A 23,629-nucleotide genomic window follows, 5' to 3' on the forward strand; every position below is an offset into this window, starting at 1 on the left:
AGTAAACTATACTACTACTAACACAATAGATTCTGAGCATCCGTGTTGACCTTCTTAACAGTGTGTCTGCGTGTCTGTGACTGTGTATACCTGTGTGCTGACTAGCCTATATGAGTATCCTTCAGAATTGCAGGGGTTAGCGTTCACGTTACATTGCTAAATATAATAAGAGTAGATTTCCGAGTGGTCGTATATTCCATAGACAGGTAGCTTGCTCTCTTTGTGCTGTGATTTATTATTCATGGGCATATTCGCCGGTGTAACTGTGATTGCACCATGAAGCAGCAGTGCTTGATGAAGCACAAATGAATAAATAAATCTGGACGGCAGAGCCATTTGAACGTTTGACATTTACTGATGAGGCAATTAAGAGAGCAGCGCGCAAACACACAGTCCTCATTGCATTGACGGATCACTGTACAGCACAGCACAGAATCTCATGCTGGAGGCAGAGCAGAGGCTAAACATTTTGTACATTATAGTGAGCTTAGACAAATAGGGCTAACACATACTATCTAACCCTCCCCTCCCTCCCTCACTCACTCACTCACTCACTCACTCACTCACTCACTCACTCACTCACTCACTCTCACACACAGTCACACACAGTCACACACACACACACACACACACACACACACACACACACACTCACTCACTCACTCACTCACTCACTCACTCACTCACTCTCACACACAGTCACACACGCACGCACGCACGCAAGCACGCACGCACGCACGCACGCACGCACAGTAAACATACTGTACAGTAGGCCCTATATAGCTTCACTGTAAACTATGCCATAGTAGTTTCAAGCACACTACGTATATCCTAGTTGGATATATGTCAGTCCACTCAATAGATTTCACAGACTCAGAAACAGAAATCAATGCACCACAGTGGTTATATGCCCTTCTGAGATACATATGACCTTAAAACACGGCAGGGTATTTAAAGGGATATTATATGAACACCCCAGACAGTTTTTAAGTTGCTTCATTCAGTAATTATATGATATTCATGTACCTGCACCGCCCCCTTCCTATACAAACCCATTGTAACTTCAAAGGTTTCATGACATTCATTTGGATTCAAAGCTTCTTTAAAGTGTCTCCCCTTTACTAATAATTATGTCATAGGTATTTGGGGGCCTCATATTTGGTCTTGAAGCGGGCCTCCAGATTCCTAAGGCCGCCCTAGCCATATATGGAGTGTGTCATGAGGCGTGACAGACACCAGATGCAGGTTTTCATATTGCGACCTACAGTCAGTCAGTCACAATATGTTTACCTAGATTCCATCCTGGAGGCTAATCTTTCCGGTGATAAAATGACCACCAACGTAATAAAAAAAGTCAACCAAAGAACAAGATTCCTTTACAGGATCTCCTCACTGGTCAACAAAAACACCTTGAAGACCCTAACAGGAGCCCTCGTACAAGGTTTCTTCGACTATGCATGCACCTCTTGGTACCACAGCACCTCAAAGGCCCTTAAAACAAGGCGCCAGACTTCCCAAAACAAACTGGTCAGGCTCCTACTTGGTCTCACCCCCCGAACCCACCTCACCCCTGCCCACTTTGACAGGCTGGAATGGCTTAGGGTCGACGACAGAGTACAGCATCTTGCAATGGGTCTGGTCTACAAGATTCGATACACCACCAAGATACCCATGTACATGTCTAAATACTTCCTTAATGTTAACAAAGTCCACACCCACAACACCAGAGGGAGTGCAACAAACCATGTACAACACAGATTCGGCACAAACAAGGGACTAAATTATTTTCGCTCCTATGCCACCAAAATGTGGAACGCCCTACCAACAGTCATTAAGACATGCAAATCCCTTGACTCCTTCAAAACCGCTCTCAAAGGGCACCTATACGGACGGCTGCAATTCGAAACTGGCCCCCGTAAATTCGGAATCCCCCCCCACCCCTTTTCCCCCTCACTGTATATGTTTCTTTTCCCTTTTTACCTCCTTTATGATGAATTCTTGTTCTGTTCTTTGGCTATATAGAAGTGTCTATTTGTACGTCTCTAAATGTTTTGATGAATTTAACAAGGTGGACCCTCTTGTAAACAAGTGTAATGCTTTATTGGGTCGTCCACTCACAGTTAACAGTCTTTGTATTGAGTTGTGCTGGAAATGTACTGTAATTCTGCAAACTGTTAATAAATATTTCAATCAATCAAAAAACCTCAGTAAGTCCTACAACCTGATCATAATGACTTTAGTAAAGCAAAAGATCATCAAGTCAATCTCAATTAAACACACTTGTATTGATGTAGGTGTCATTGCTATCCATTTATTTGCAGCAGGAGTTTTTCAAAGTGTAAGTAAGCCTATCTACTTTGTCTTGACTTTGACTGTCACCTCGGCCGGGTTTCTCACGAGCAAGAAGAAAGCCCTCTTTGCTCCGCCCCTTCATCTCAGATGTGGATGCAAGGAGAAACGGCTAGCAGCAACAATGTGACAGACAGACAACACAGAGACGGTGCTACTGAATGGTGTGCGCTTTGAATTGAAAACCGGAGGCGTGCGACTCGCACGCCGTTTCTGCAACGAGGAGAAGACTAAAGAGAGAGAGATGACCATGGACTACCGAATAGCGTGCGATGGAGACGGGGACATCTTTTAGGTAAGGCGTTGTTCGCCTTCTGCAGGATTTTCCCCAAGCAGATCTGCATCTGAACCTCACGCTTCAGCAGGGCGCTTTGCTTTGTGCGAACAGAACAGTGTCCAGGACATATTAGGAGCAAAGGGGATGATGATGATGAGTGCCACAACGATGTATTTATTTTCTCCATACGTGTTGAAATTAATTATAGTTTGTAATAATATTAATACAAACAAGACGTTAACCGAAATAATATTACTTCAAGATTATTTTGATTATTAAGGACGGGTTATATTGTATTGTCCGATCAATTTCGATTTGGCCATGCATCTCGCTGCGGCGGTATGGGGTTCAAAGCCATCAGTTATATTGGTGGAAATTGGAAAAGGCAGCCAGTAAATAAGTAATTTAATTGCTGATTAGTGAAACAGACGAGCAATTAATAATGCCGACATGCAGTTTAACACATTTGAATTAGCAATATTGTATCATCTATGGTCAAAGCTAGAAGACCACTTTCAAGGCCGTTGCTTGCAGCCTATATCTTGGAAATCTGTGCTTTCTAATAGGTTACCTACTGTATACAATGACTTTAGTCAACAGCGCATGATCACTGCATGGGACAGGAGGGAAGCTATAATTTCTACAGTCTAGGAAACTATGTACAGACGGTCCCAGTTATCGTCATTTTTTCCATTCACATCTTACCCAAATCCCATGCTATACAGCCTCATAATGTGCCTAAATCACAGCCAGCAAGAGTGTGTGTGTGTGTGTGTGTGTGTGTGTGTGAGATATTATAATAAATTGGTGGTCACTCACTCACTGGTGGTCAGTGGTGTTCTGTTATCAAACGATGATTTGTGGCGATTCTTGAAGCCAGAAAGTTATTTGTTGTTTTGTAAGTTTAATATTGCTGCGTAAAATGAATTCACTGTTACACTATGAATCTATACATTCATACGCCGTTACTTTTGATACTGCAATCGACTCTATTTCTGGAGACATATGATATTGAAATCACCATATTAGGGAAGCAAGTTGATTAAACACTTGCAATCCTAATCTTCACCACGCAATTTGAGGAAGACCATTTTAAAAAGTGCAACCTTGACGAGAACTTTTTTTCCTAAGGAGATGGAACAGTAGCATTATCATGACATAAAGAAAAAGTCATGTTAAAATAATAACTTAAACCTTCAAGAGGAGTGGGTTATAGGAGGACAGGAACTGACACAGGAACTGACACAATGACATGACAGTAGGCCTACCTAAAACATGGTACCTTATGCTCTTCTTCTGCATTGCATGTGTCTTTCTTTATGTTTGAGTGCGGCCGTGTGGAGAATGTTCTCTATTTTTGGAAAATGATTGTATTTGAATAATATTCTTGGGCATATTATGACATATTATGCAGATATGCTTATAGTAGGCTATATTAAATGTATATTTCATACTATTTTATGATTTTATTTATTTGAAAAGTATTAAAACCACATTGGTACAACATTTTGAGGATTGCACAAGGACGTCCTGAGACTTATTTCCATTGAGGTCCTCTCACAGTTAACAGATTCATAAGTTTAAAAAATCACACCTGTGTGAACGGAGCGGTGCAGGCTGCTCAACACCGCTGGCTGGCTGCAGTTCAGTGTGAATGGCCCTTTAAGCCACTCAATGAGTTGCATTGGTGTGTTTTACCGTTTAAAAAGCGGTTTTGTCCCAACCTGACCCTTTGGTGTGGTTTGGGCTGGTTTGGTTTAAGGCTGCTCGACAGTGCCACTTTAGGTCACCCACCCAGCAGTTTAGCAGCTGTTCATACTCTTAACAATTTACAATTTAAGCATTTAGCAGACGCTCTTAATCCGGAGCGATTTACAGTAAGCAAAAACCAAAAACATGGTAATACATCAAATGCATAAAAAATATTAGGCATCATGAAGCCTAAGCTTAAGAACCTAACAGTGGAAAAAAGTGCTATTTAAGTTACGTAAGTTTAGCCTATGTATATGCCTGTAGTAGGTGGTCGATGCTAGGGCAAGTACTACGGCAAGTGTTATGGGCTAAAATGGAATTTGAAGTGGTGGGTTTTCAGACTACGGCGCAAGATTGGGAGTGAGTCTGCACTCTGCAGTTCTGATTGCAATGGGAAGTGCATTCCATATAGTTTTGGAGCCAGAAGGGAGAAGAGTTTGGGACGTGTGGAGCGTTGTCCCAGCGTTTTTAGCAAAGGTACTTCCAGCTTCCCTGCCTCGGCTGATCTGGGCGTACGGGAGGGTTTGTAGGGTCCGATCAGACTTGTAAGATATGCGGGTGCCATACCTTTGGTTAATGCCAGCATCAGAGTTTTGTACTCTGTGCGGGCAGCGACCGGGAGCCAATAGAGCGTCGCAGTTCCGCCCCCTTTCATGACGACGCCAGGCCCAGGAAATGAATCACAATGCATTTTTCCCATAGACATTTCAAAACGTATTTATTTAAAGACGTTTACAAAGCCATCTCTTGTCGTGACAAATCATGACAACAAACAAAAATTTTCGGGCCAAACAAAGAATTAAAAAGTAGAAAAAAAGGGCAGGTTACAACACTTTTTTTGTTGTTTTTCTTCTATCTAATTATTTGTTTGGTCCAAAATATTGTGTGTGTTGTCATGATTTGTCACGACTCGACTCGAGAGAAGGGGAGTGACGTGAGAATTTTTGCTAGTTGAAAACTAGCCGAGCTGCTGCATTTTGGTGCGAATGCCGGTCAGTAAGGAGGCAGTTACAATAGTCAAGTTTTGACATGACTGATGTCTGGATAAGAAGCTGGGCTGACTCCTGGGTGAACCCAGGAATAACATATGGTTCTCACAGTGGGGTCCGCGGCATATAGCCAGGGGGTCTGTTTTCTTTTTCTTTTTTTTTCTAGTGAATTATGGTGTCTGTGATATGAAATGTGAGCTTGCCATAATCCTTATCCTTAATCATATTCCATCATATATTCAAGTGCTTTTGGATAGAAATGATACTGACTCCAGTCACTTTCAGTTAGAGCAGTGGTTTTCAACCAGTGGTCCGGGGACCACCAGTGGTCCTTGAGGGGGTTCCAGGTGGTCCCCAGCTGAATGATGGAGAGTTGGTAACCAAATGGACCCTTATAGATCTTTAACTCTTGAGAGCGTGAAATTAAATGAAATTGTACGCTCTCAAGAGTTAAATTATTGCTAAACATCTGCATTACTTCATTTACAAGAATTAGTAGAATAATGAATTGTTATTTTGATCAACGTTGTTATCTCTCCTAAAAATAATTAATACAGCATGGAATTGTGGACAAAATCTTGAACGATAACAAAATATTTTATATAAGTTTTGGGTCTGAGAGGCCAAATGTCATCAAATGGTGGTCCGTGGCTCAAATGCAGAATAAATAATGGGCCTTGATATGAAAAGGGTTGAAAACCACTGAGTTAGAGCACTGCAGAGGGGAGGTTGTGTGTCTGTGACCAGCTGATGGTCGTTGACGACAATACACACGTAGCCAGTCATTGGAGCGGTTGGGCACCACTCAAAAATACATTACAATACAAAACGCATGACGGCAACATATACAGTACAATACATAACAAAGCACGTGCTCCCTTATCTATCCTATATTAATGACAGTCTATAGGGGAACCTTTTACAATAGACATGCCTTTTGTCTGCTGTTAAAAGACCTCAGATTGGTTTCGGGGTCGTTCCACTGTGTGGCTCCTATATAAGAAAATGATCCTTTGCCCACTTTACTTTTAAAAGCAGGAGGGCTCACATTGCACATCTGCCACACTCGGACTGGCACTAATGCGTCTCTGCACCTGTAGTTTTATTAGAGTGAATCCAGCCTACTCTGTCTGGCTGTGTAGAATGTCTACACATGTGTGTGTGTGTGGTGGTTGTGAGGGCTGCATCGTTATATGTGCACAATCCTATGTAATATCTCTTCACAATCACATCCCCTAGCCCTGCCACAATGACCCCAGTTAGACTACTGTGTATAGACTAGAGGCATACTGCGTTTGTGTTCTGTGAAGACACATCATGTGACATAATGGTTGCATTCCGTAGCAGCACTTCTAAAGCATCACCCACCCACTGCCTCTTTGAGAGATTGTAGGGTTCATGGTTACCTTATCATGTTCAGCTTTCTTTTAATCATTTTAAAAGGCGGACTTACATTTACTGTTGGTCGGAGCTAGAATTTCATTGTATCCGCTTGGGTATGGACGTATAGAAAGCAGTGAATGATTGCATGGGGCAGGGCACTCTGCCTTGGGAAGGTGAAGGTGTAATTTCAGACAGAGCAGAGCAGCAGTTATATGAGCTCAGCCTTCAAGAGCAGCACTGGAGTCATCAAGACCAGCTGTGCTCCTCACTCCTGGCTGTGTCTGCGGGCACAGCAGAGGACGGAACGCGGCATGCGAAACACATGGAAGTCAGAGGTAATTAGCCTGCTAGTGCTACACCAGGTTTAGGTTATAAACTTCCTGAGAATGTCACTTAAGACACTCCAGGAGGATGTCGTTGTGCTGACTTATTGCACTTGCGCTCCTTATGTTTGGTGTTTGACCGGCATATGAGATGTTTAAGAGGTTCAGTGTTTAGGTATAGTCTGTCATGTTGGCTGATTTCAAGCTTTAGGAGTAGTATAGGTGTCACTGTCCATAGCTTAGACAGATCACAGGGAGGTTAAGCCATCTGACAATCAAGAGCTTACGTTTTGCTCTCTGGGTAGGCAAAAGACGGCTTTATCCCATTTAGATTATCATGTTTTGACAAGGTGCATGACACATTCTACATGAATCAGGTTTCTCCCCAAAAATAAAATGGGTTAGGTTTAGGTATTTTGGCACACATGTTAGTATGTTAGTAATGACTGTTTGTATTTTTAGTTTCCTCTTAAAGGTCATGCAGTTGCCTTCAATCCCCTGCTTCTTTGTGGCACCTTAAAGCTGCAATCCACAAAATTATTTGAAATAGGTATGGTAGATGTAAAATAAAATCTGCACATCTGCAGTATGTGAAGGTGGTCTCCCTGCTCTCTGAGAAATGTAGATCCTGTACCAAATGTCAATGATGTAATTTGGTGTCACTGTGTCTTAAATCTTAAAAGGGCAACTTAACCCCCCACACCCCACACTTTACTAGGTAGCTCTAGCCGCTACTGCTGAAATGTGATACAGTACGTGAAATACATATTTCCCTTTTGGTGTTAGCATTATCTTATGTTAGCATTATGTTATGCTTTAGCTAAAAGCTTTTTTTTAGCTAAAAATAGCAGATCTACAAGCTCATAGCGCGCCACCAAGTGGCGCGCTACGAGCTTGTAGGTCTGCTATTTTTGAAAAATCGAAGAACGACATAGAAACATAGCTTTTCCAGAAAACTGTCAGGATGTAGAAGACATTTTTAGAATCTGATCTCAGGTCAGAATGGGTTAAAGCACCAGATTGCCGTTTTAAGACTTTTCCGCATTTCTTGTGCTACACACAAATAATAACCAAAGTGACATTTAGGCAGCATACATTTCTACATTTGACAAGCATTTGTTTGTAGTCCGAAAACTACAGGACTGAGGTCACTGCAGTTGTCTTTGAAGTTTGTCTGTACATGCACTCATCCAATCACTGTCTCCAAAGAACCTCCGAGGAAGGGAGTGGATGACAAACTGTCCTCTAAGTGGACTCCATTCACTTCCTCACGTCAAGTACGGCCCCACTGGTGGTGTCAGTACTTCCAGCTGTATTTATGGGCCATAATAGGAGATGTAATAATTCAGCATTTCCTTCACAGGACCTTGCTGTTGGCATCCTATTCAAGCAAGCTCTGTGTGCTGCCGAGGCTGCCATTAACAACTGCTGCCCTGTGTTATTTATCAGAATATACGTGGTGCTTTGAAGGTCATGTCAATTCCACGATTCCCGACTGAGTTTGTTTCAACTTTGGTGTCTCCTGTCCTGTCCTGTCCCAGGAGGGTTAGGTCTCACATTAGATGTTATTGCCATTCAATTTAGAGCTTGGCAAACAGTTTTAGTATGCTGTTCAATTAAGGATTCGATTTTCACTCAGGGATACTCAAATAGCCGAACCTGTGGGCCACATTACAAAATTGGCAAGGAGCCAGGGGCCGGTTGATAAAATGACACTTGATAACTTCTCTATTTTATTTGCTTTATTTCCGCACAATGCAGTGGTTTTCAACCTTTTTTCATATCAAGGCCAATTATTTATTCAGTATTTGAGCCACGGACCACCATTTGATGATATTTAGCCTCTCCCAAAACAAAATAATATTTAGTTATCGTTGGATAAGATTTTGTCCACAATTCCATGCTGTATTGATGTTGGTACCATTAGGAGAGATAACAGGCAAACATTGATCAAAATAACTATTACTTTACATTCTCTAATTGTGTAGACTTCTTGTAAATTAAGTAATGCAGATGTTTAACAATAATTTAACTCTTGAGAGCATCCATTTAGTTTCATTTTACACGAACATCGGCGATTTTAATGGCCGTTTTCAATCTGCTCCCTTTAAAGCTTGTTGGAGCCGTGACATTGAGGTTGCCACCGAAGCCCATTAAAAATAAAGAAAGAAAATGTAATTCTATTGTGCATGTCATGTGCATGTCATCACCTGCACACCAGATTAGAGCAATTTTCAAAATATGGATTAAAAAAAAGAAAAAGAAAAAAAGTCCAAAGGCGTCCTGTGGCACTGAGACAGGTAAAAGGTTAAAGCACTATTCTGATAGTAATCATTGCTGTATAGAGTGTTCGTTCAGTAACAGGGGTCTCCCTGTCTCTCCAGCTCTTGAGCCAATGAATCAGGATAGAGTACCCATTTATCAGCTTCAAATTTATAGTGTTTCAGTTCTGCTTTTTGTCTGCTCATTTCTTTGTGTCATCACTTCCAATTTCCAATTCACTTGTTTAATCTGTATCCTGTGTGACCAGGTCCAGGTGCATGAATCGGGTTCCCCCCCCCAATAAGTAAAATGGGGTTATGGCCCGGGTCTCCCGATTGGATCAAATTGGTATACCAACCTGAAAATGCATTTTTGAGTGGTGCAGCCACTCGGTCCGCTCCTTTGTGTGTGTGTGTGTGTGTGACTGTGTTTGTGTGTGCGTGCACGCTTTCGTCCGTCCGTCCGTTCGTCCGTCATGGAATCGATGACTTTGATTGGCTGATTTATGATGACATTATTATACATCATCGTCGTGATAAAATAAAAGCCACCGCTCACTTCACACAAGTGTGATTGTCTGTTTACTAAACAGCTGGAGAGACGTGGAGACTGTACAAATAGATACTCATTAGCAGGGGTTTTCAACTGATTGTGAACGAGGACAACCACCCTGTCTAAATCAACTTGGGGACCACTGTTGTGTTAGGTTAAGATTAGTGCTTTGGTAACACTTAAAGGACCACTTCACCACTTTTCAACTTCTCTTCCTATAATTGGTCCTAACTAATGTTCATGATAAAATACCACAATTATTTCCTACTCAGTCTGTGTCTCATAGGAAGGCTGTGGGCAGTTCAGAAACCCGTCCACCAGTGACATCATCGATGGTGAATCCAAGCTAATAGAAACGGCAGGCTTTCTTTTCCTGAAAAGTTGCAATGCAAAAGTTGAAGCTATCGTTCTCACGATAATACAATATACAATCTATATATATTTTAAAACAAATCTTGTTTAAAAAAAAATCTGCCTAATGATGATGTCACTGGTGGACGGGTGTCCGAACTGCCCACAGCCCTCCTATGAGACACAGACTGAGTAGGAAAAAATGGTGGTGTTTTATCATGAACATTAGTGAGGACCAATTATATGAAGAGATGTTGAAAAGTGGTGAAGTGCATCCCACTGTTTTCACGAGACTACTATGGTCCACGGCATAATTAGGCCTGCAGGTGTTCCATGGGGAAATTGCTTTTTCAAGCTTTTTCTTTTTCTTTAACACCTCTAAAATAAAAGTGTAGGAGGTGTTCTCTGTTTGCTCTCAAAGCAAAAGCCTAACGTTTCTGCAACGTTGCTTGATTAATGAATGATTCGTCCTCAGCTCTACATCTGAGGCTTTTTACATATCGTAGAGCAATGTTTCCAAAACACACATCCCTTTTTTTTTGTTTCCTAAATAAAAAAAATATATTTCAAAAGGTTGAAACCAAAACTTTTCGTCAATTAAATACAATTCCAAAAAGAGTATTTCATGAATAAAATAAAATAATAAAATAGTTTTACATAAAAAAATGAAAAATCAAAAAACTCTTAAGAAGTAGTACTTGTAGTGACTACTTGTGGATACACAAGTATCTGCTATTTAGCAGATCCACAAGATTGCAACACGAAACGCGAAACGACGACGCGTTGTGAGCTTGTAGATCTTCTATTTTCACTGGTTTGTGCCCCGGGCAGACTGATTCTACTCTCAGACGCAGACTTAAGGTCACCACCAGTGTTACACAGACGGAATGAAGTAAAAACAACCAACAACAATACTGTCCCTCTCTAGGTTTTGTGTCCTAGATATATGGATTATTATCTCTAGTTGTGTTTTCCCTTATAGCCTTCTCTTACTTTCTCTCGTCTACTACTCTCTCTGACTGTGTCTCTCTTTTTCGCTCTAGGTTTAGCTTGGTTGCTGGCAATTTCAATGAACATGTCCACCACAGTCATAATTACAGGGTCTCCGAATACTTAACATGTTGTTCTGATGGGAGGAGTTGGGGCTAATTTGGTGCTGTGGTGACGTTCCAGGTGTGTGTGTGTGACTGTGTGTGTGTGACTGTGTGTGTGTGTCATATGTGGTACCTACCAGGTGGCAACTCACTATTTTGGCTTGACGAGGGGGATTATCGTGAACAATACTGGCAGAGGGACTGTGCGTGCACACTTGCAAAGCATTCCAGACCATGTAGCTTTGTCGCCAGCCGTCTCCGCCCCACGCTATGGATCAGGTGTGAAGCGCATGGAACAGATGGAAGGTGACAGGACACAGGTGTGCGCGTGAGATAGTCTTCCGCTCCCCTGTGACTTTTGGCTGTTATTGGCAATATTGGGGTGTAGTCACTGAAATTAAAATGAGCTTATAAGTGCCGGTATGCTCTTTTTTTTTTTGCCAAGCTGATAGAATCATTCCGAGGTTAGAGAAGGATAGCTGGGGACGCGACAAACCTAATTTGCATCGACAACGACATTTTATCTTTAATGACATATTTTAGTCTGGTACCTGACCATGAAATAACTATTGTCTCTTATCCTAATCTTACACCAAGAGAGCAAGGTGGTGTCATGATGAAAGACTTGTAAAAGACATACTTTGTTGCTCTTTGATCATATTCACTTCTGCAAAGACCAAGCATACTAATTTTAGATGACCCTCTGCCCACCGCGTTGATACTTTTGTACATTTAGGCTGCGTCACTTAAGTTATGACTTATAACCTTAGAGAGTGGGTTTATAGAGTCAGAGAAATTATTTCCCCGAGTAACATATTCCATTTCCGTCCTCATGTACAGTACATACTGAACTGCTGTATATTTTCCGCAAAGGAAGGACTTAATGAGTACATTCTCTAATTATACCCGTGTGTGTGGGTTTAATTGCTGAGCCATGTTCAGGCCCAGCTATGTTCAGCGTGCAATGTGCATGCAGCACCCATGGCTCTGCAAGGTTCGCTCTATAGTAGTGTTTGATTGGCAGGCGGTTGGATGGCTGAAATGAGTTGTGTGTCTATTCTGTAAATCTCATTATACAACAGGTCGTTTCGCGGAAGCAATCTGATTTGTTGAAACAGCCTTCTAGCCGTGGTTCAAATGAGCACCACTCCACACCTAATCAAAACAAAGAATTCAGCTGCTCTGTTTTCCCAGAGCGCGGCAAACTCGGTGGCTAGGCTAGCTAGTTTTTTTCAGCGATTTTCTTAGTTTTAAGGGTAACTGTTGTATAATTGCAATATTACACTCGAGGGTGTGGTTTAACGTGGTTATTGCCACTTCAGTGATGCTTGCGGAACTCGACTACGTCTCGTTCCTGACCGCATCACTGTCGTGGCAATAATCACGTTAAACCACACCCTCTCGTGTAATATTGCTTAAGTATCCCCTCTGCTCCACATGCTAGGTATAAGTGGTAAGAATGGCCAGACGAGGATGTAAGATTTGATCTTTTTATTGCGATTAAAAACAGTCAAGTTAATTTTATATCGTGATAAATTCCCATTATCGGGATAGCCATGAATATCCTCACGGGTGACTCGAAAATGCTGCCTGGTTCTGAGAGAGCGTGCATGTGGGCGCATTTTAATTTAATATTAATTTATTCATTTAGTTGGTTACTTATTTATTCATCCTTTTATTTATGCAGGGGCCCTTAAAATTCATGTTTACCTCATTTGATGATTTATTTTTTTGGCTGTACTTCTGTCTGCGTGATCTGAAACCAAAACACGTTATTCATTTGAATGTGTATTTATAGCACAACTAATAATTGAACCGTGTGAATGCTTGGTCGATGGTTCTTTTTATTGGATTTTCTTTTCTCTCATTGTGATTACTGCTGGGTGTGGACCAGAGGCGTCTCTACAATAAGGCGAGACGCCTTATTGTCCAAATCCATTTCTGCCTGGCCAAAATCCATACAATGAGAAAGAGAGGACAAAAACAAGACCTGAGAACTATTAGTGGACAGCTTATTGGCCGTTGCGGTAGAGCCCTTAATGTCCCATTTGCATGCCTTTCAGCATTTGTATCCTACTCGTCTGGCAGGTACCGTATATCTCTTTGAAAACCTTTAGTGCTACGATTGTGCGCGGGGAGACGACAATTAACACATCTTGCCTGCCCAAAATGTAATTCCTGGAAACGCCACTGGTGTGGACAAGAGTCTGAATCAGCCTTTTTGTTTTTAACCCATTTAGGCCTGACATCGAAATGTACAAAAATGTCTTCTAAATACTGACAGTTTTCTGAAATACCTAAGTTTCTATATCAGTCAGTGGTGCTCAATATGTCATATCAAGGACCGCAAAAAATATATGTAATTGGCCACCTACCCCGATCTGAAAATATGTTGTTTCAGGGACCCCCCAGAAGCAAAGATTTGAGTTTGCTGTGAAAGAATATACAGTATATTCAAAGATTTGTGCCACATTTTCACGATTTTTTAAAAATAGCAGATCTACAAGCTCCTATGAGCTTGTAGATCTGCTATTTTTCAATGGTGCAATAATGCTTAAAACACCAAAAGGGGTTCCCGCCCAGAATGGGTTAACTAAATGTGAATTGATTCCAATATGTTTTATTGCCAGTCCTAATAATGGCATAATAATACTATACTAATACAAATTATTTTAAAATAACACAACAGTCTGGGGGGCTGGCTCTTGTACAGCCTCTGCATGTCTATGTACAGTACATACATGCAGATGTTTTCAGCGGATGTAGTATTATTAGCTAGATTCTTTGCACGGATGAAGCATCACATGAAGTCATCTGACTTATAGAGAACACACACACACACACACACACACACACACACACACACACACACACACACACACACACATCTGTATGTGTAGCCACCAGAGCAGAGAATGTGGGTCACAGTCGGAGGAGGAAGGAAAGGAAAGTGAGTAGTGAGGAGTGGGAGAGAGCCGAGGAGGGTTTGCATTATGACACAATGTTACCAGTGGAGCCATCCATGGCAGGATTAGGTTCAGGCAGAGCAACGTGGGAAGGGTTTAACCCCTGCCCACAGGGGGAGAGAAGTAAGGAGGAGAGCTAATCCATCCATCCCTCACAGAGATGGGGCCTTTCCGCATCTCTCTTCAGCTCCCCCATCCTATCCTATCCAGTCATCAACCTTTTGACTTCATTTTCCCTTTCCTGCACCATCCCTTCTCCCTGAGAAACAAAACCACAGGAGTAGCACTAGCAGGAGGAGGCAGACATGAAATGAAGAATAAAGTGTATTCTCACGAAGACTACAACATTGCGTTCAAACTCTGCCCCAGTCCCATGATAAAGTTAATACTCTGTTGTCAGAAACCTGTGACTTTGCACTTAGCTAGCCACCCATTCAGTCTACAAGCTATTCTTAACATCGGTGCCGTGTTTCCACGGCAAGGACTGTGATGTGAGGTCCAGTGGAAACCTTTAGTGAACTCATATGCCAACAGTATAATTACAGAAGTCTGTCTGAAATTCTAGACCGTAATAACCCTGGTGCCCCCTGAGGCTGAAGCAGCGTGAAGCTTGTAGCAAGGCCTTTGAGGAAGAGAGGAAGCTTCTGTGCATTTAAGGGACTGAAGTTGAACTCGAACGTCATATTTCCATTTCATACGGACAACTCTGCTTTGGTTTTCCGCTCTACTGGTCTCGGTCGGTGATCTTGTTTGCAAATGAGCTCCTCACTGTATTTTCAGTTCGTCAAGTCTCTTATCTTCACAACCCTATGACTTCCTTCCTTTCCACCATTTTATGATGACAGCTGCAGTGTTCATTTTGTTGACTTTGAAGCCCAAACCACACCAAAGGGCCGGGACAAAACGTTTTTTAAGGTAAAGCACGCCAATGCAAGTGCATTGCTGTGATTTACCATTAACCGACCCGGTTGAGTTGCATTGGTGTGCTTTACCTTAAAAAACATTTTGTCCTGTCTACTTTGGTAGACTCGATGTGAATGGGCGGAGAAGTTCTTGCATTTTTATTAAGTGGTGCAACCACTTCCTTAACTCTTTGAGCGTTTCAAGGATTTCTATATAGTAGGTAGACTTCTCTATGGCCAGAATGGCGTTTTTGAATGATTTATTGAAAATTCTCTGTTGTGAATGTGTGACAACGAAAGACCTTCAGAGAAAGCTTGACTTGTCTGCTTCCAGGAAAAAAATGAACTGAGTTGATAAAATGTTTAGTTCTTGTGTTGGAAGCCATTTAAAAGAGCCTGCATTTACACTGTTTCTGTTTCTAGGACAACCAAAAAAAGTTATGCCCGGTTGAAGTTTTATTTTCTAAATAACTTTTTTTCTGCTGGGCATACATAGCCATGCAATATCTCATTTTAAAGGGTGAGTTGTCTAGTTCAATTAAAATAAAATAAAAAGTTTCTCACATGTACCACTGTAGATATTTTGCCATCTATAAATAGCATGGTCAGTCATGATCAATCTGACCTATCCAGCTAAAAGTCCCCATAGCTCTGAAATTGGAACATCATATAAACTCAATTCTTTTTTGGGGTAAAATTAGACATTCTAACGCACATTTTGATATATACCATGTTTACATAGTCTTACCAGTACCTTGTCTATTCATGCATGTATCTCAAAAACCTGTTATGAAGAAACACAGTTTTGATAAAAAACACATCCAAGGACATTGTTTTGATATGACTTGGTGCCCATGATATGTATCAAAATATAGACTTGAATGTATACTGTATTATAAAAAAGAAATTGAGTTATTACCATCTACCGTTACAGAGTAAATCACAGTTGAAACTTGCTTAGTCATATACAATAAACCTCACAATAGTGAACAAAATAGTCATGACAGGTCTAACTCATTGTAAAAGCGTCTTTTATTTTTTACGACTACTAACATAATAAAATGATAAATATTACAGAAAATAAATAGGCCTACATACAAAACAGTTACTCCTCCCCTAGCTCTGATCCATAGCTCTAAATGCGCATTTAGAGCTATGGATCAGAGCTACTCCTCCCAAATGTCCCCAAACCCAGTCCTTGACGGTGTGTGTGTGTGAGTTAACCTGACTCCGCCATATGGGGCAGCAGAGTGTACACTGTGTTCCCCCCTCCTGCTCCCATCTGGGAACTCTCAGGCAGACTTGATGCCCGGCCACAAAACGGCCTGGCCAATCAGCAGCAGCTTCTAGCAACTTCTAGCAGCAGCTTCTAGCTTCTACTAGCTGCTGCTGATTGGCCAGGCCGTTTTGTGAGCAACTTCGCTTCTAGCTGCTGCTGATTGGCCAGGCCGTTTTGTGGCCGGGCATCAAGTCTGCCTGAGAGTTCCCAGATGGGAGCAGGAGGGGGGAACCCAGTGTACTCTCTGCTGCCCCATCTGGCGGAGTCAGGTTATGTGTGAGTAGGCTAAATAAAAAAAACACCCAAAAACTGCCCCCCCTGAAATGAATGAATGAATGAATCCGGTTCAGTGTCGGAGAACGCCATCGCAGTCTTGACTCTTCATCCTCCTCCTCCTCCTCCTCCTCATCTGATGCCAGTTCTAAATATATAAAAAGAAATAAACATTTTAGCTGTAGTCAGTGCACGCTACTATTACATGGCGTTTTACCCGGCTGCTGGCGATCAATGATTTTATTGTGCAGTGTCTTTGTGGGCCGAGTCGTGGCATGACAAATACAAATAGATGCTTGTATAAGTAGTATCACGATAAAATAATATGGCAACGTTAGAATGAAACACCAATGAGTGATCGGTGGTAATGTAGCTAGCTGCCCAGGGTATATCCAGCACCATTGCGTCGCAATCATCCAGCAACATTGGTACTGGCTATTGCCCGGGCTTGTGGCCCGGCCAATAGCCAGTACCATTTGTGCAGTGTTTGTTAGCAACTACTACTAGCCAACAGCCAGTGGAATGTGGTGACGTGATGGTGCTGGATATACGCTGGGCAGCTACATTACACGCGATCACTCATTGGTGGTGTCATTCTAACGTCGCCATATTATTTTATCGTGATACTAATTATACAAACATCTATTTGTATGCCACGATGCCACGATTCGGCCCACAAAGACACAGTACAATACATTCATTTGATCAGATGTTTTTGTTAGCTACGTCGATCACCTATAGTACCGACCCTTGTTATATATTCTCCGACTATGCATGTCACGATGACTAAACCAGTTAGATCTATCCATATATGGTTCTACCACATCTATCTGATATCAGCACTAGGTCGGCTCGGGCCAAATATAGGGATCGTCTTACTAGACATGTCATATTAGGGCATTTTCGAATACAATAAAATTACCTTTTAGCGAAGGCATCAGCCTTGGTGGTAACTCCGGTGGGGAGAAGAAAAAACATTGCACACGTGTAATCCGCGAGGGTGGATGTTGCAGCCCGGCCAACGGTCTGGGACTGGAGAATGCCACTGGACACGGATGGATCATTTTTCAGATTGTTTTTTTTGCGGCGACTGCAAACCTGGCTGAAAAACTCTTCCTCCAGTGCCCACCTCGGAGGAGTCAACCAACCCCCCTGTTCACTGGGGGCTGGGCGTCAGTTTCCAATAGGAAAGCATACACGTGTGTCACGTGACACGGGAATTCTGGGAAATGTAGTTGATATTTATGCTCAATACTATATACAGAGGTGCGGACCGAATTAATATATTGGTATTAATAAAAAAAGAGAACTACGGAAAATCACGTACAGGGCAGAAAAGACTAATGCAAAACTCCACGTGTTTTCCAGTAGTAATCTGTCTAAGGGTTAAGTGACTATGTGTATGGGGGGCTGGGTGACACCAAATTTGGTGTCCAAAATGCGGAAGCGCAAACAGGCGCCCAATGGTAAACCCCAGCTGCACGGGGTTTCCTCGTCATTTTAGTAACTTTCTCTTCAGGACAGTGTTTTGTTGCACAATATCCCACAAACTTGAAGTTCTGAAAGATGAATATTAAAGTAGAATAGCACCTCCACTCTTTATATCTAAATATTTTATGAGGAACAAACCATTTGGCTTGTGGTTTATTTGAGAGGATGTGTGCCGTTTTCTCCCTTGTCATAGCAAGCAGAAATACAAAAGTTATCTCAGCAATCCCGCCACTATGGGCTTTGTTTGTTATCTTTATTGCCTTGTATTTTTTTTATAGCTGTATTGTGACAACATGCCAAACCAACCAATAGAGCGCCGAAGTCCTGACGTCACTCGCTCATCCCCTGGTTCATGGAAGTTTTTCTCTATGGAGAATAACATTGGGTCCACTTAAAATTGTCTCATATAAGTAAATAAACAAACTGTCTCGGCGATATTATCAGGGAGGTGGCTCTGTATTGTTTACGATAGTCATATATGATACAGTCTGTTTCTAGCAAAAATTTAACTAATTCAGCAGCAGTAACATTAGCGTTTTCTCTGTCAGTTGATTCTTCATATCCATATGAGTGAAACGGCCTGGGTGATTTGTTTATTTTTCAAACACAGTTCTTATATGAAGCTATCTAAAATCCCCCTATGGGAATTACAATGCAAATAAAAAGTACATGAACCCGAGGACTTAGCGCCCTCTACCGATATTGACGTCAGCCTTCGGTGCTCTATACAGCAGATGGCCTGTCAGGCTTAAAGAGGGCATAATTTGTAAGATAAGCCTATGTGTATTTGTCTGCTACTCTAGTTTTTCAAAGCGAAAGCCAGAGGTTCTCTACAGAAATGACTGGTTTATTTAAGTCATTTTTCTGGCTGACTTTGAGGGATTAATTCATAACATGTCCTCACCACTCCAGTCCTTCAGCAGGGCTTATTTAACCCATTCTGAACGGGAATCCCTTTTGGTGTTAGCATTATGTTATGCTTTAGCTATTGAAAAATAGCAGATCTACAAGCTCATAGCGCGCCACCGAGTGGCGCGCTACGAGCTTGTAGGTCTGCTATTTTTGAAAAATCGATGAACGACTGACATAGAAACATAGCTTTTTCAGAAAACTGTCAGGATGTAGAAGACATTTTTAGAATCTGATCTCAGGTCAGAATGGGTTAAGTGAATCGAACAATTTCCAGCGAGAAGTGGCAGTGGCGTATTCCCACAAGGGGCTTGCTAAGCACTTAGTGGCTGGAATAGTGGCTGGAGTTCAGTTGTTTCACCACTGGCGGTGCTTGTACTGTAGATACAAAGGAGATCTCGGGGAGGGCAGGTTAGGATTCAGCAAGCAACTGTGCTGTGGTTATTTTTGCATAGCATTTAGTTTCCCATTGAATTAAAATGGGTTAGACGATTAACAACCACCACTGCTAATTTAGATACCGTTAACCCATTTTGACCTGAGATCAGACGTCTTCTACATCCTGACAGTTTTCTGAAAAAGCTATGTTTCTATGTCGTTCTTCGATTTTTCAAAAATAGCAGACCTACAAGCTCGTAGCGCGCCACTCGGTGGCGCGCTATGAGCTTGTAGATCTGCTATTTTTCAATAGCTAAAGCATAACATAAAGCTAACACCAAAAGGGGTTCCCGCCCAAAATGTGTTAAGTAAATATTTTAGACTTTTATTCAGGTTGAGCAAGGGTTGAGCACAGTGTCTCAGGTGGTTATGTGGCCTTCAAAGTTTCCCAGTTCGATACATTTCTCCCCCTGGGTTAATGTTGCCTTTGAGCAAAACATTGAACCGTTTAACTGCCAATGAGCGGATTGGTGCCTTGCATGGGTTCCTCTGCTGTCATCTATCTATAAATTGACAAAATCTCTGAGTCTCGGACGACCTGACCGATCAAGTTCAAACTTAGTGAGGACCCCAGGGAGTGATGCGAGTGGATAGTTTGTTCATCTAAAAAAAATATTGATAAATAAATGCACAAATTCCCATTTAGGGAGTACCCTGAAGTCATCAATAGGACTTCATAGACTGACCTGGACCGACATGGAACTCTATACAGACGGACACATACAGAAATCTCCATAATACTGTATGGGCATAATAGGGACACAGACGGAGATATTCAGCCAACGGGTATTGCATAACCGACCGCGTGGGGCATGCAATGCATTCCCAACTTGCATCGTTCCCGAGTAGGCCCATTGCCCAAAGGGCTACGTTAGTGGGTGAATGTAAAGCATATTGTAAATCACTTTAGTTTGGATAAAGGCACATATAAGCCATTTTAGCAATGCAGATATCATTTTCGACCAAGGCATAATATTTTTAAGAATGCAATTCGAATTTAACCTTGCCCTCTCATTTAGACTTGTTTTGATTTATTGTTGAAGACGGTGATTATCTTGGGATCTACTGTACATGGGACTGACATAGGCTCCAATGTGGATTTGTATTTTGGACTTCCACGTGACCACTGGCCAGCCGTGATGTCAGTCTATGTTGTGTTCCAAATTTGGGCAAGGTTTCAGTCCAATTCCAACCATATTCAAAAATGAAATATTTCAAAAATATATGGAGAAACAAATGTGGAGGTACTTTATCTTACTGGCAGTGCGAAAAAATTAAATAAATTGGTGCCGTTCTTAAAATCGGATTAGGTGTAGGCCAACAATGTCCTCATGCTTTCGTTTTACTGCATTCGTTTCACGGTGACCTTTTGTAAAGGCTGACAGGAGCCTCTCTGTGCCATCATGGACCATTCTGTTCAAGCTGCTATGTTGGAAATAACTACATTTTGAACACACTCATGGCTGGTAAAGTCCAGACTCCAGATGGCAACATCGTGGAAGGCAAACAACTTGGAAAGAGTAACAGTTTAGTGATACTGGAAACTTTATTGGTGAGGGTAATGAGCTCAACTCCCCAATAGGCATCAAAAGATGGCCATGGTATTGCAGTAATGTGGTTATTGTCAGCCATAGTCGCATTAAAGTTGAAGAAAGCGTGTCTGTGTTTCCGTGTGTGTGGAGCAGAGGAAGACTAGCTGCTCTCCAAAGCCAATGAATTATAGAGTGACTACAGTTTTATTACATAGTTTTGCACTAGACTCTTTCTGTTTGTTTCTCTGCCGCTCTGTGCTAACACTCTGTCCTACCATTATGCCAGAGAATGGGATCTCCAACACTCACAAAAGACATTGCAGAAATTCTCGCAACATTTGCGTATCATTTCTTTTTTTGTCTTTCTGGAAACACGACTTGTGAAAAAACATACTACCTGTTGAGGATCTTTTTCATGTTTCTTGGCATGATTTCATTCAGCGCTACAAGTTCAATGTTGTTACCGTTGCGCCCCAACAATCATTTGATGTTTCGGGGGAAACGTATTCCTCTGAAGATAAATCACCGTGGCGCTCAGAGGACGGTAAACGGCTGATGTCCTGACAAGGCATGTCTCGCAGCTTAATGTGGTTTTCTCTCCCCACTGTATCTGCCTGTCTCTTTCCCCCATATACTTTCTGTCCACTTTCTTCCCACGTTCTTCCGTGCACACACACACACACTCACTCTCATTTGTCTCGGCTGTAAAAAGAGAGACCACATAATTATCTTCGTCGGGGGGCAAAGGGCCTGCTAACATTTAACCAATCGCCTCTTCCTCTTTCGTATTAAAAGACCACTCTTACGGGCCCTCGGCCCTTTTTACCCCCAATCTCTCTTTGAGCTCTTTAAGCCTAATTTATACCTCCTTTGCACGACCCTGGCGGCTGGCGCTCACCCACAAATAACCCATTAATAATTTAAATTAGTATTTTTGTTGAGCAACACAGTTGTACATCAAAGTATAAATTATCTTATTTGTTCCTTTCTGCCTCTTCCCTTAACCTTACCTTGGCATTAGTGGCCGACTGCCCATGTGTCTACGGTACTCTATATTTGATAATTTTGTGTTATTACTTGTTGTTTTGTAATACCAGCTCTCACCCCCCAATGCAGCCTCTCCATCTGTGCCACACAGTTATGTTGTTTTTACCTCCATTTTCGAAGAATATCATCTTAATTGCAACCAGGTGAAGCAAACCAACCACGCATCCATATGCTCATGACTCTACACACACACACACACACACACACACACACACACACACACACACACACACACACACACACACACACACACACACACACACACAGGTGGCTGGGAAGGCTGTGTGTGTGCGCACGCGCAGGGGGGGGGGGGGTTGTTCAGTGAAGCAGTGATGCATATAGATGGCAGTTGCTTGTTGATGGGTTCCTTTCTGTATGTTCCTGTTTTGTTTTCTTTGCTGCAACGGATTCTGCAGTCAGACGCATGGTTTCTACTTCCCAGGGGTTAAATGGTGTATTTCCACAGCTTGACACTTGACCCCAATGATGTCCAAACATGTCCGAATTGCTACACAGAGGATTATAGCCTAACACTCAGCTCTCCAGCCTTAGGGCTTTTAGACTGAAAGCACAAAATATACTGAATGTATAGTGTGCGTGCGTGTGTGTCGCTCGCTCTTGGGCAATCCCTGTCTGTTTGTTCTCCCTCAGGTCCAATTACCGTGTTCCCCAGGCTTGCCCAGGGTCACTGGGTGAGCCATGGCTCCTTGTGTGGCCCAGGAGGACACGGGGTCCTGTTTCTGGAGTTTGGTTTGGAGGATCATAGGCGCCCCGGAGATCACTCCTACTAGACGTGCTACATTGCTAGGCTATGTTAGCCACAAACAGTGGCCACAGAGACAAGAGAACTATAATTAGGAAATAGGAATAGAGTCCGATTGTCCTCTACTGTTCCGCTGTGTCAACCTCTAGATAAATGTAGCCACATTAAAAGCCCAAGTTAAAGAACACATAATTAGAAGAGGTAGAAATTGTTCTCCTTTACTCTCTCGTCTCTCTTTTTGTTGTTTACCAGCACAGTAAGGCCAGTTCTACAGTTGTAGCAATAGAGCACCAAAGTCTGACATCAATATTGCTAGAGGGCGCTAAGTCCCCGGGTTTGTGTACTTTTTTATTTGTATTATAATCCCCATAGGGGGATCTTAGATCGTCTCATAAGAACTGTGTTTGAAAAATAAACACATCATTCTGGCGGTTTCACTCATATATTATGATATGAAGAATCTCTGACTGCGAGAAAACGCTAATGTTACTGCTGCCGAATTAGTTACATTTTCGCTTGAAACAATTCTTTTTTTTATCAAAGTTTCTTTATTAATTTTTCAAGTCACATGAGTCAAAAATAGCATACACATTTTTCTTTAACTTTTTTTTACCCCTCCCTCCCCCCCAGAGTATCTTAAAAAAATAAAAGGCACATACAAATATACATACAGTATACGTATTCAAAAATAGAAGAA

The 23,629-nt window shown here is 42.0% G+C and overlaps 1 protein-coding gene across 1 annotated transcript in view; it reads left to right on the top strand.

Annotated features, from left to right (window-relative positions):
• Positions 1-2,458: 2,458 nt before the first annotated feature.
• Positions 2,459-23,629, top strand: part of st6gal2a (ST6 beta-galactosamide alpha-2,6-sialyltranferase 2a) — a 73,434-nt gene continuing 52,263 nt past the window's right edge. Inside the window, exon 1 of the mRNA XM_079517563.1 lies at positions 2,459-2,644. The gene's annotated coding sequence lies outside the window, so the exon portion shown is untranslated. The remainder of the gene's footprint in view (positions 2,645-23,629) is intronic.

The sequence above is a fragment of the Electrona antarctica genome (genome assembly GCF_951216825.1).
Source record: "Electrona antarctica genome assembly, chromosome: 13".
Lineage (NCBI taxonomy): Eukaryota > Metazoa > Chordata > Actinopteri > Myctophiformes > Myctophidae > Electrona > Electrona antarctica.